Source organism: Oncorhynchus tshawytscha, linkage group LG02 (assembly GCF_018296145.1).
Source record: "Oncorhynchus tshawytscha isolate Ot180627B linkage group LG02, Otsh_v2.0, whole genome shotgun sequence".
Lineage (NCBI taxonomy): Eukaryota > Metazoa > Chordata > Actinopteri > Salmoniformes > Salmonidae > Oncorhynchus > Oncorhynchus tshawytscha.
Window position 1 is genome coordinate 13,803,529 of NC_056430.1, and position 12,992 is coordinate 13,816,520.

A 12,992-nucleotide genomic window follows, 5' to 3' on the forward strand; every position below is an offset into this window, starting at 1 on the left:
TGGATGGCAGGCAGCTTAGCCCCAGTGATGTACTGGGCCGTACGCACTACACTCTGAAGTGCCTTGCGGTTGGAGGCCGAGCAATGCAATTGCCGTACCAGAGAGTGATGCAACCAGTCAGGGCACTCGATGTTGCAGCTGTAGAACCTTTTAAGGATCTCAGGACCCATGCCAAATCCTTTTAGTTTCCTGAGGGGGAATAGGCTTTGTCATGCCCTCTTCACGACTGTCTTGGTGTGGATCCTTGTCTCTACCCCCCACCAGGTGTCTCCCATTTGTTCCATTATTCCCTGTGTATATATACTGGTGGTTTCTGTTTGTCTGTTGCCAAACCATGTTTGTTTGTTGGTGATGTGGACACCAAGGAACTTGAAGCTCTCAATCTACAGCCCCGTCGATGAGAATGGGGGTGTGCTCGGTCCTCTTTTTCCTGTAGTCCACAATCATTTCCTTTGTCTTGATCACATTGGGGGAGAGGTTGTTGCCCCATCAACACATGGCCAGGTCTCTGACCTCCTCCCTATAGACTGTCTCGTCATTGTCGGTGATCACACCTAACACTGTTGCGTCGTCTGCAAACTTAATGATGGCGTTGGAGTCATGCCTGGCCATGCATTCGTGGGTGAACAGGAAGTACAGGAGGGGACTGAGCAAGCACCCCTGGGGGGCTTCAGTGTTGAGGATCAGCATGGCAGATGTGTTGCTACCTACCCTCCCCACCTGGGGGCGGCCCTACAGGAAGTCCAGGATCCAGTTGCAGAGGGAGGTGTTTAGTCCCAGGTTGCTTAGCTTAGTGATGAGCTTTGAGGGTACTATGGTGTTGAATGCTGAGCTGTAGTCAATGAATAGCATTCTCACATAAGTGTTCCTTTTGTCCATGTGGGAAAGGGCAGTGTGGAGGGAGGTAGAGATTGCATCATCTGTGAATCTGTTTGGGCGGTATGCAAATTGGAGTGGGTCTAGTGTTTCTGGGATAATGGTGTTGATGTGAGCCATTACCAGCCTTTCAAAGCACTTCATGGCTACGGACGTGAGTTCTTGGGCACAGGGACTATGGTGGTCTGCTTGAAACATGTTGGGTTTACAGACTCAATCAGGGACATGTTGAAAATATCAGTGAAGACACCTGCCTGTTGGTCAGCACATGCCGGGAGCACACGTCCTGATAATCCGTCTGGCCCCACAGCCTTGTGTATGTTGACCTGTTTAAAGGTCTTGCTCACATCGGCTATGGAGAGCGTGATCAAATAATCATCCAGAACAGCTGATGCTCTCATGCATGCCTCAGTGTTGCTTGTCTTGAAGCGAGCATAGAAGTGATTTGGCTCGTCTGGTAGGCTCGTGCCACTGGGCAGCTCACGGCTGTGCTTTGCTTTGTAGTCTGTACTAGTTTGCAAGCCCTGCCACATAAGACAAGCATCGGAGCCGGCGTAGTATGATTCAATCGTAGCCCTGTATTGGCGCTTTGTCTATTTGATGGTTCGTCACAGGGCATAGCAGGATATCTTGTAAGCTTCCGGGTTAGAGTTCCGCACCTTGAAAGCAGCAGCTCTACCCTTTAGCTCAGTGCGAATGTTGCCTGTAATCCATGGCTTCTGGTTGGGGTATGTTCGTATAGTCACTGTGGGGACGACGTCCTCGATGCACTTATTGATAATGCCAGTGACTGATGTGATGTACTCCTCAATGCCATCGGAAGAATCCTGGAACATGTTCCAGTCTGTGATATCAAAACAGTCCTGTAGTTTAGCATCTGCATCATCTGACCACTTTTTTATAGACCGAGTCACTGGTGCTTCCTGCTTTAATTTTTGCTTGTAAGCAGGATTCAGGAGGATAGAGTTGTGGTCGGATTTACCAAATGTAGGGCAAGGGAGAGCTTTGTACAAGTCGTTGTGTGTGGAGTACAGGTGATGTAGAATTTTTTGCCCATGCGGCGGTGTAGTGCCCGGGAGGAGATCAATGGCACAATCGAAGGGACAATGCAGAGGAAGGGAGGTGGCGGAAGTTGAATGTGCCTTTAAACAGCTTGGAAAATTCCAGAAAATTATGTCATGCCTTTAGAAGATTCTGATAGGCCAATTAACTAAATTTGAGTCAAGTGGAGGTCTACCTGTGGATGTATATCAAGGCCTACCTTCAAGCTCAGTGCCTCTTTGCTTGACATCACGGGAAAATCAAAAGAAATCAGCCAAGACTTCAGAAAAAAAATTGTAGACCTCCAAAAGTCTGGGTCATCCGTGGGAGCAATTTCCAAATGCCTGAAGATACCACGTTCATCTGTACAAACAATAGTACGCAAGTATAAACACCATGGGACAACGCAGCCGTCATACCACTCATGAAGGAGATGTGTTCTGTCTCCTAGAGATGAACGTTCTATGGTGCGAAAAGTGCAAATCCATTCCAGAACAACAGCAAAGGACCTTGTGAAGATGCTGGAGGAAACAGGTACAAAAGTATCTATATCCACAGTAAAACAAGTCTTATATCAACATAACCTGAAAGGCCGCTCAGCAAGGAGGAAGCGACTGCTCCAAAACCACCATAAAAAAGCCAGACTACGGTTTACAACGGCACATGGGGACAAAGGTCGTACTTTTTGGAGAAATGTCCTCTGGTCTGATGAAAGAAAAATAGAACTGTTTGGTCATAATGACCAACGCCATGTTTGGAGGAAAAACGCTTGCAAGCCGAAGAATACCATCCCAACCGTGAAGCACGGGGTGGCAGCATCATGTTGTGGGGTGCATTGCTGCAGGAGCGGCTGGCGCACTCCAGAAAATACATGGCATCACGAGGGAGGAAAATTATGCGGATATATTGAAGCAACATCTCAGGACATCAGTCAGGAAGTTAATATGGCGAGGAGTTCCCCTTGGGGAATTCAAAAATATTCTTTAGAATATTTTCACACATTAACAAATCCAATACAGCAAATGAAAGATAAACATCTTGTTAATCTACCCATCATGTCCGATTGTTTAAATGTTTTACAGCGAAAACACAACATATATTTATGTTCGACCACCACCAAATCAAAAATAAACCACAGCCATTTTTCCCAGCCAAAGATAGGGGTCACAAAAGCAGAATTAGAGATAAAATGAATCACTAACCTTTGATAATCTTCATCAGATGACAGTCATATGACATGTTACACAATACATGTATGTTTTGTTCGATAATATGCATTTTTATATCCACAAATCTCGGTTTACATTGACACCATGTTCAGAAATGCCTCCAAAATATCCGGAGTAATTACAGAGAGCTATGCCAGATAACAGAAATACTCATCATAAACTTTGACGAAAGATACATGTTCTACATATAATTAAAGATACACTGGTTCTTAATGTAACCACTTTGTCAGATTTTTTTTAAACGTTACGAAAAAAGCCTACCATGCAATAATCTGAGACGGCACTCAGACGTTAATATATTTTTCCGCCATGTTGGAGACAACAGAAATACGAAATTACATCATAAAGTTTCCCTTACCTTTGATGATCTTACATCAGAATGCAGTGCAAGGAGTCCTAGTTCCACAATAAATCATTGTTTTGTTCCATAATGTCCAATACTAGTGTCCAATTAGCTGCATTTGCTAGCACTTTCAGCTCACGTTCCCAAAAGCTGACGCTGGTCCAGGAGAACTCGGACAAAAACTTCAAAAAGATATATTCCATGTCGAATAAACTGGTCAAACTAAGTAGAGAATCAATCTTCAGGATGTTATTTTCATATATATCCAATAACGTTCCAACCGGAGCATACGTTTTCATCTGCAGCCAAATGGAACGATGGTGATATCAACAGACGAACTCGCAACAGGGAAATTGCATTCTGCCAGGACAGTGACTCATTCCCCTCCCATTCAGTCAAAGTTCACACCAGAGGCTCCACTCCACGTTCTACTGAATGAGGACATCTAGTGGAAGGCGTAGGAAGTGCTACCAGATCCATATCTTATTTGCAGGTGAATAGGCGATGACTTGAAATTAGACATGTATTCAGAATTTCACTTCCTGTTTGGAAGATTGCCTGCCCTATGAGTTCTGTTATACTCACAGACATAATTCAACAGTTTTAGAAACTTCAGAGTGTTTTCTATCCAATAGTAATAATAATATGCATATATTTGCAATCTAGGACAGAGTAGGATGCAGTTCACTATGGGCACGCAATTCATCCAAAATGAAAATACTGCCCCCTATCCCCAACAAGTTAAAGCTTGGTCACAAATGGACAATGACCCCAAGCATTCTTCCAAAGTTGTGGCAAAATGGCTTAAAGACAACAAAGTCAAGGTATTGGATTGGCCATCACAAAGCTTTGACCTCAATCCTATTGAACATTTGTGGGCAGAACTGAAAAAGCATGTGCGAGCAAGGATGCCTACAAACCTGATTCAGTTACACCAGCTCTGTCAGGAGGATGGGCCAAAACTCACCCAACTTATTGTGGGAAGCTTGTGGAAGGCTACCCAAAACATTTGACGCAAGTAAAATAATTTAAAGGCAATGCTACCAAATTCTAATTGTGTGTATGTAAACTTCTGACCCACTGGGAATGTGCTGAAAGAAATAAAAGCTGAAATAAATCATTCTCTACTATTATACTGACATTTCACATTCTTAAAATAAAGTGGTGATCCTAACTGACCTAAGACAGGGAATTTTTACAAAGACTAAATGTCAGGAATTGTGAAAAACTCTGTTTAAATGTATTTGGCTATGGTGTATGTAAACTTCCAACTTCAATTTTTTTTAACGTAATTTAAAAAATCTATATATTTTTATTTCACCTTTATTTAACCAGGTACGCTAGTTGAGAACAAGTTCTCATTTACAACTGCTCCCTGGCCAAGATTATGCAAAGCAGTGCGACACAAACAACAACACAGTTACAAATGGAATAAACAAACATACAGTCAATAACACAATGTGTGTGCAAATGAGGTAAGATATGGGAGGTAAGGCAATAAATAGGCCATAGTGGCGAAATAATTAAAATGTATCAATTAAAGGAGCGGAGTGATAGATGTGCAGAAGATGAATGTGCAAGTAGAGATACTGGGTTGCAAAGGAGCAAAAAAAATAACAGTATGAGGATGAGGGAGTTGGATGGGCTATTTACAGATGGGCTATGTACAGGTGTAGTGATCTGTGAGCTGCTCTGACAGCTGGTGCTTCAATTTAGAGAGGGAGATATTAGTCTGCAGCTTCAGTGATTTTTGCAATTAGTTCCAGTCATTGGTAACAGATAACATGAAGGAAAGGCGGCCAAAAGAGGAATTGGATTTTGGGGTGACCAGTGAAATATACCTGCTGGAGCCCGTGCTACAGGTGGGTGCTGCTATGGTGACCAGTGAGCTGAGATAAGGCGGGGCTTTACCTAGCAGAGACTTGTAGATGACCTGGAGCCAGTGGGTTTGGCAAAGAATATGAAGCGAGGGCAAGCCAACGAGAGCATACAGGTCGCAATGGTGGGTAGTATATTGGGCTTTAGTGACAAAACGGATGGCACTGGGATAGACTGCATCCAATTTGCTGAGTAGAGTGTTGGAGGCTATTTTATAAATGACATCGCCATAGTCAAGGATCGGTAGGATAGTCAGTTTTACGAGGGTATGTTTGGCAGCATGAGCAAAGGATGCTTTGTTGCGACATAAGGAAGCCGATTCTAGATTTAATTTTGGATTGTAGTTGCTTAATGTGAGTCTGGAAAAAGAGTTCACAATATAACCAGAAACGTAGGTATTTTTAGTTGTCCACATATTCTAAGTCATAACTGTCCAGAGTAGTAAAGGTAGATGGGCGGGCAGGTGCAGGCAGCGATCGGTTGAAGACCATGCATTTAGTTTTACTTGCATTTAAGAGCAGTTGGAGGCCAAGGAAGGAGAGTTGTATGGCATTGAAGATCGTCTGGAGGTTAGTTAACACAGTGTCCAAAGAAGGGCCAGAAGTATTCAGAAGGGTGTCTTCTATGTAGAGGTGAATAAGATAATCACCAGCAGCAAGAGCAACATCATTGATGTATACAGAAAAAAGAGTCAGCCCGGGATTAGAACCCTGTGGCACCCCCATAGAGACTGCCAGAGTTCCGGACAACGGGCCCTCCGATTTGACACACTGAACTCTGTCAGAGAATTACAGTGCCTTGCGAAAGTATTCGGCCCCCTTGAACTTTGCGACCTTTTGCCACATTTCAGGCTTCAAACATAAAGATATAAAACTGTATTTTTTTGTGAAGAATCAACAACAAGTGGGACACAATCATGAAGTGGAACGACATTTATTGGATATTTCAAACTTTTTTAACAAATCAAAAACTGAAAAATTGGGCGTGCAAAATTATTCAGCCCCTTTACTTTCAGTGCAGCAAACTCTCTCCAGAAGTTCAGTGAGGATCTCTGAATGATCCAATGTTGACCTAAATGACTAATGATGATAAATACAATCCACCTGTGTGTAATCAAGTCTCCGTATAAATGCACCTGCACTGTGATAGTCTCAGAGGTCCGTTAAAAGCGCAGAGAGCATCATGAAGAACAAGGAACACACCAGGCAGGTCCGAGATACTGTTGTGAAGAAGTTTAAAGCCGGATTTGGATACAAAAAGATTTCACAAGCTTTAAACATCCCAAGGAGCATCCCAAGGAGCATAATATTGAAATGGAAGGAGTATCAGACCACTGCAAATCTACCAAGACCTGGCCGTCCCTCTAAACTTTCAGCTCATACAAGGAGAAGACTGATCAGAGATGCAACCAAGAGGCCCATGATCACTCTGGATGAACTGCAGAGATCTACAGCTGAGGTGGGAGACTCTGTCCATAGGACAACAATCAGTCGTATATTGCACAAATCTGGCCTTTATGGAAGAGTGGCAAGAAAAAAGCCATTTCTTAAAGATATCCATAAAAAGTGTTGTTTAAAGTTTGCCACAAGCCACCTGGGAGACACACCAAACATGTGGAAGAAGGTGCTCTGGTCAGATGAAACCAAAATTTTACTTTTTGGCAACAATGCAAAACATTATGTTTGGCGTAAAAGCAACACAGCTCATCACCCTGAACACACCATTCCCACTGTCAAACATGGTGGTGGCAGCATCATGGTTTGAGCCTGCTTTTCTTCAGCAGGGACAGGGAAGATGGTTAAAATTGATGGGAAGATGGATGGAGCCAAATAAAGGGCCATTCTGGAAGAAAACCTGATGGAGTCTGCAAAAGACCTGAGACTGGGATGGAGATTTGTCTTCCAACAAGACAATGATCCAAAACATAAAGCAAAATCTACAATGGAATGGTTCAAAAATAAACATATCCAGGTGTTAGAATGGCCAAGTCAAAGTCCAGACCTGAATCCAATCGAGAATCTGTGGAAAGAACTGTAAATTGCTGTTCACAAATGCTCTCCATCCAACCTCACTGAGCTCGAGCTGTTCTGCAAGGAGGAATGGGAAAAATTTCAGTCTCTCGATGTGCAAAACTGATAGAGACATACCCCAAGCAACTTACAGCTGTAATCGCAGCAAAAGGTGGCGCTACAAAGTATTAACTTAAGGGGGCTGAATAATTTTGCACGCCCAATTTTTCAGTTTTTGATTTGTTAAAAAGTTTGAAATATCCAATAAATGTCGTTCCACTTCATGATTGTGTCCCACTTGTTGTTGATTCTTCACAAAAAATACAGTTTTATATCTTTATGTTTGAAGCCTGAAATGTGGCAAAAGGTCGCAAAGTTCAAGGGGGCCGAATACTTTCGCAAGGCACTGTAGTTGTTGAACCAGGGAGGCAGTCATTTGAGAAACCGAGGCTGTTGAGTCTGCCAATAAGAATGTGGTGATTGACAGAGTCAAAAGCCTTGGCCAGGTCGATGAATACAGCTGCACAGTATTGTCTCTTATCGATTGCGGTTATGATATCGTTTAGGAACTTGAGCGTGGCTGAGGTGCACCCATGACCAGCTCGGACACCAGATTGCACAGCGAAGAAGGTACGGTGGGATTTGAAATGGTCGGTGATCTGTTTGTTAATTTGGCTTTCGAAGACCTTAGAAAGGTAGGGTAGGATAGATATAGGTCTGTAACAGTTTGGGTCTAGAGTGTCTCCCTCTTTGAAGAGGATGATGACCACGGCAGCTTTCCAATCTTTGGGGATCTCAGACGATACGAAAGAGAGTTTGAACATGCTTTTAATAGGTGTTGCAACAATTGCAGCGGATAATTTTAGAAAGAGATGGTCCCGATTGTCTAGCCCGGCTGATTTGTCGGGGTCCAGATTTTGCAGCTGTTTCAGAACATCGGCTATCTGGATTTTGGTGAAGGAGAAATGGGCAAGTTGCTGTGGGGGTGCAGGGCTGTTGACCAGGGCAAGGGTAGCCAGGTGGAAAGCATGGCCAGCCGTAGAAAAATGCTTATTGAAATTCTCAATTATAGTGGAATTATCGGTGGTGACAGTGTTTCCTATCCTCAGTGCAGTGGGAAACTGAGAGGGGGTGCTCTTATTCTCCATGGACTTTACAGTGTCCCAGAATTTTGGGGAGTTTGTGCTACAGGATGGAAATTTCTGTTTGAAAAGATAGCCTTTGCTTTCCTAACTGCCTGTGTATATTGGTTCCTAAGGTCCCTGAAAAGTTGCATATCGCGGGGGCTGTTCGATGCAAATGCAGTAATTGCCGTACCAGAGAGTGATGCAACCAGTCAGGGCACTCGATGTTGCAGCTGTAGAACCTTTTAAGGATCTCAGGAGTGACGTCTGGAGTGAACCAAGGGCTATATCTGTTCTTAGTTCTGCATTTTTTGAACGGAGCATACTTATCTAAGTAGATGAGGAAGTTACTTTTACAGAATGACCAGGCATCCTCAACTGACGGGATGAGGTCAATATCCTTCCAGGATACCTGGGCCAGGTCGATTAGAAAGGCCTGCTCGCAGAAGTGTTTTAGGGAGCGTTTGACAGTGATGAGGGGTGGTCGTTTGACTGCGGGCCCGTAGCGGATACAGGCAATGAGGCAGTGATCGCTGAGATCCTGATTGAAGACAGCGGAGGTGTATTTGGAGGGCCAGTTGGTCAGGATAACGTGAGTGTGAGATAGTGTGAGATTGAGGGCATCTAGTTTAGATTGTAGGACGGGCGGGGTGTTAAGCATGTCCCAGTTTAGGTTACCTAGCAGTACGAGCTCTGACGATAGATGGGGTCAATGAATTCACATATGATATCCAGGGCACAGATGGGGGCAGAAGGTGGTCTATAGCAAGTAGCAACGGTGGGAGACTTGTTTCTGGAAAGGTGGATTTTTAAAAGTAGAAACTCAAAAAGTTTTGGCACAGACCTGGATAGTATTACAGAACTCTGCAGGCTATCTCTGCAGTAGATTGCAACTCTGCATGCTTATTCATTTCTGTCTTGTCAGAAAATGTTATAGTTAGGGATGTAAATTTCAGGGTTTTTGGTGGTCTTCCTAATCCAGGATTCTGACACGACTAGGACATCTGGGTTGGCAGAGTGTGCTAAAGCAGTGACTAAAACAAATTTAGGGAGGAGGCTTCTAATGTTAACATGCATGAAACTAAGGCTTTTATGGCTACAGAAGTCAACAATTGAGAGCACCTGGGGAATGGCAGTGGAGCTAGACATTGCAGGGCCTGGATTAACCTCTACATCAACAGAGGAACAGAGGAGGAGTAGGATAATGGCACGGCTAAAGGCTATAAGAACTGGTCATCTAGTCCATTCAGAATAGAGAGTAAAAGGAGCAGGTTTCTGGGCATGGAAGAATAGATACAAAGCATAATGTACAGATAAAGGTATGGTAGGATTTTAATACAGTGGAGGTAAACCAAGGCATTGAGTGACAATGAGAGAGGTATTGTCTCCAGAGACACCATTTAAACCAGGTGAGTTCACTGCATGTGTGGGAGGTGGAACAAAAGAGCTAGCTAAGGTATATTGAGCAGGGCTGAGGCTCTAAAGTGAAATAAGACAATAATCCCTAACCAAAACAGCAATGGACAAGGCATTTTGACATTAGGGAGAGGTATGCGTAGCCGAGTGATCATGGGGTCTAGTGAGTAGCGAGGCGAGCTGGAGACACGTTGGGCTGGAGACACGCGGGGCTCCGTATCGGCAGTAAAGGGGTCCAGTCCAATTGGTAAAATAGGTAATGTAGCCCAAGGAAGTGGCTGATGGACCTCTTCAGCTAGCTGGGAGATGGGCCTAGCATAGGCTAGCTCCAGGCTAATTGGTGCTTGCTTCGGGACAGAGACGTCAGCCAGGAGTAGCCACTCGGATAGCAGCTAGCTAGCTACGATGATCCAGGTGGAAAGGTTCAGAGCTTGCGGTAGGAATCCGGAGATGTGGGGAGAAAGAGTCCGGTATGCTCTGGTTTGAATGCGCTGTGCAGACTGCCAGGAGCTGTCCGGGCTAAAGGTTAGCTGATTACCGCTAGCAATGGCTAGCTGACTACTAGCTAGTAGCTAGTTAGCTGGCTAGAAAATAGAAGATCCATATGTAACGGATGTGAAACGGCTAGCTTAGTTAGTGGTGCGCGCTAAATAGCGTTTCAATCGGTGACGTCACTTGCTCTGAGACCTTGAAGTAGTAGTTCCCCTTGCTCTGCAAGGGCCGTGACTTTTGTGGAGCGATGGGTAACGATGCTTCGAGGGTGACTGTTGTTGATGTGTGCAGAGGGTCCCTGGGTCGCGCCCGGGTATGGGCGAGGGGACGGTCTAAAGTTATACTGTTACATTGATGCTGTTGACCCGGATCACTGGTTGCTGCGGAAAAGGGGGAAGGTCAAAAGGGGGGTGAGTGTAACGGATGTGAAACAGTTAGCGGTGTGCGCTAAATAGCGTTTCAATTGGTGACGTCACTTGCTCTGAGACCTTGAAGTAGTAGTTCCCCTTGCTCTGCAAGGGCTATGGCTTTTGTGGAGCGATGGGTAACGATGCTTCGTGGGTGACTATTGTTGATCTGTGCAGAGGGTCCCTGGTTCGCGCCCGGGTATGGGCGAGGGGACGGTCTAAAGTTATACACATACCACATTGAGTGAGGCGGGCTGCAGGAGAGTATGTTGGAGTTTAAAAATATTTAAAAAATATATACGAAATATATGTGAAGAAAAAATATAAATACACGGGACACGACAAGATTAAGACAAAGACGCCTGACTGCTACACCATCTCGGATTACATATTAAATACCTTTGACTGGCTCTAAGTGGGTGCTGATCATTGGATGTGTTGTGGTCAGTTGGTCTCCCCACACACAGCCCTCCACAATGACTGCCCACAGGGGTCCCATACTGATCCTGGCCATGTTGGCTGGTCATAGCACCACTTCACCAAGAGAATTCCCCACACATGATTTGGCCCCCTCAACTGGGCTCCTCAACCTGTTAATCAGATTTCTAGCAGGGCAGCAGGTCTCCGCCACTACGACCCACCCCACCAGGACAAGACATCCTGACCCGCCACCCTACCCTCTCCCCCCATTACAGCTTACACTAATCAGCTCTGCACCATCTGGGGACTTTTCAATCCATTTTAGACGAAATGGTGAGTTCTGATAGGTTTGGAGTGTCAACTTCTATCCAAAGTGTGCTCTGACCTTGCCACGATTAGAAAAAAAAGATTCAACATTCATCCTAGTATATGAACGTAAACCTGTGTGTGTTTACCAATGGTGGAGAATGGTGTTATAGCATATTGCTAGTCATATGATGCACACTTGTAGTTCTCACTTTCTACCACCTGATGCTGCTGAATGTCAGTATACCACAAGCATTGCAGGAGCCAGCACCACCACATGGGGGCGCAAATCAGGCATTTGAGAGATTCTATACAGCCATTACACAGTATACAGCCATTTTAATTAGAGGCAAATTGAATAAGAGTCACCTCTATACGGGATCCTTGGGACATCAGTACCCTAAACACTAACCTTAACCCAGATGCTGTGTGGCAGGTAGCCTAGTGGTTAGAGTGTCAGACTAGTAACCAAAAGGTTGCAAGATCAAATCCCTGATCTAACAAGGTAAAAATCTGTTGTTCTACCCCTGAACAAGGCAGTTATCTCACTTTTCCCTGGTAGGCCGTCATTGAAAATAAGAATTTGTTCTTAACTGCCTTTCCTAGTTAAAAACCATAACCCTTACCATAACCTGTTAAATGGTCAACTTCATTGGGGTACGGATGTCCCAAGGAACCCAGACAGCACAGATAATTTAACCAAAGGGGTAGTCAATCACAGGCCCCTACAATATTTACTTTGCAGCTATATGTTTCTTTAAGCAAAATGTGTGATGATCATGTGTTATTCATTATGAATATGTACTTACATTGCATTTAGGCTTCACTCTAACTGATAACTGTAACTACATTTTCATTAATTGTACTATATTATTAGTCAATATAATACTGGTGGTGAAGTAGTAAATGGGAAAGGGAAAGGGGGATACCTAGTCAATTGTACAACTGAATGCATTCAACTGAAATGTGTCTTCCTCATTTAACCCAACCCCCCTGAATCAGAGAGGTGTGGTAGTAATGTATTGTTAGTCAAATCAACAGGTAGTAGTAGTAGTAGGTCATATGCTAGTAGTAGTAGTAGGTCATATGCTAGTAGTAGTAGTAGTAGTAGTAGTCATAGTAGTATTAGTATTAGTCATAGTAGTATTAGTAGGAGTAGTAGTAGAAGTAGTAGTGGTAGTAGTATTAGACATAGTAGTAGTAATATTAATAGGAGTAGTAGTGGTAGTAGTATTAGAGATAGTAGTAGTACTATTAGTAGGAGTAGTAGTAGTAGTAGGTCATATGCTAGTAGTATTAGGAGTAGTATTATTATTAGTAGTAGCAGTAGCACTAGTAGTGTTGGTAGTAGTATTAGTTGTATTAGTAGGACATATGCTAGTAGAAGTAGCAGTAGTAGTAGTAGGTCATATGCTAGTATTAATAGTAGTAGTAGTAGTAGCTAGTGTTAG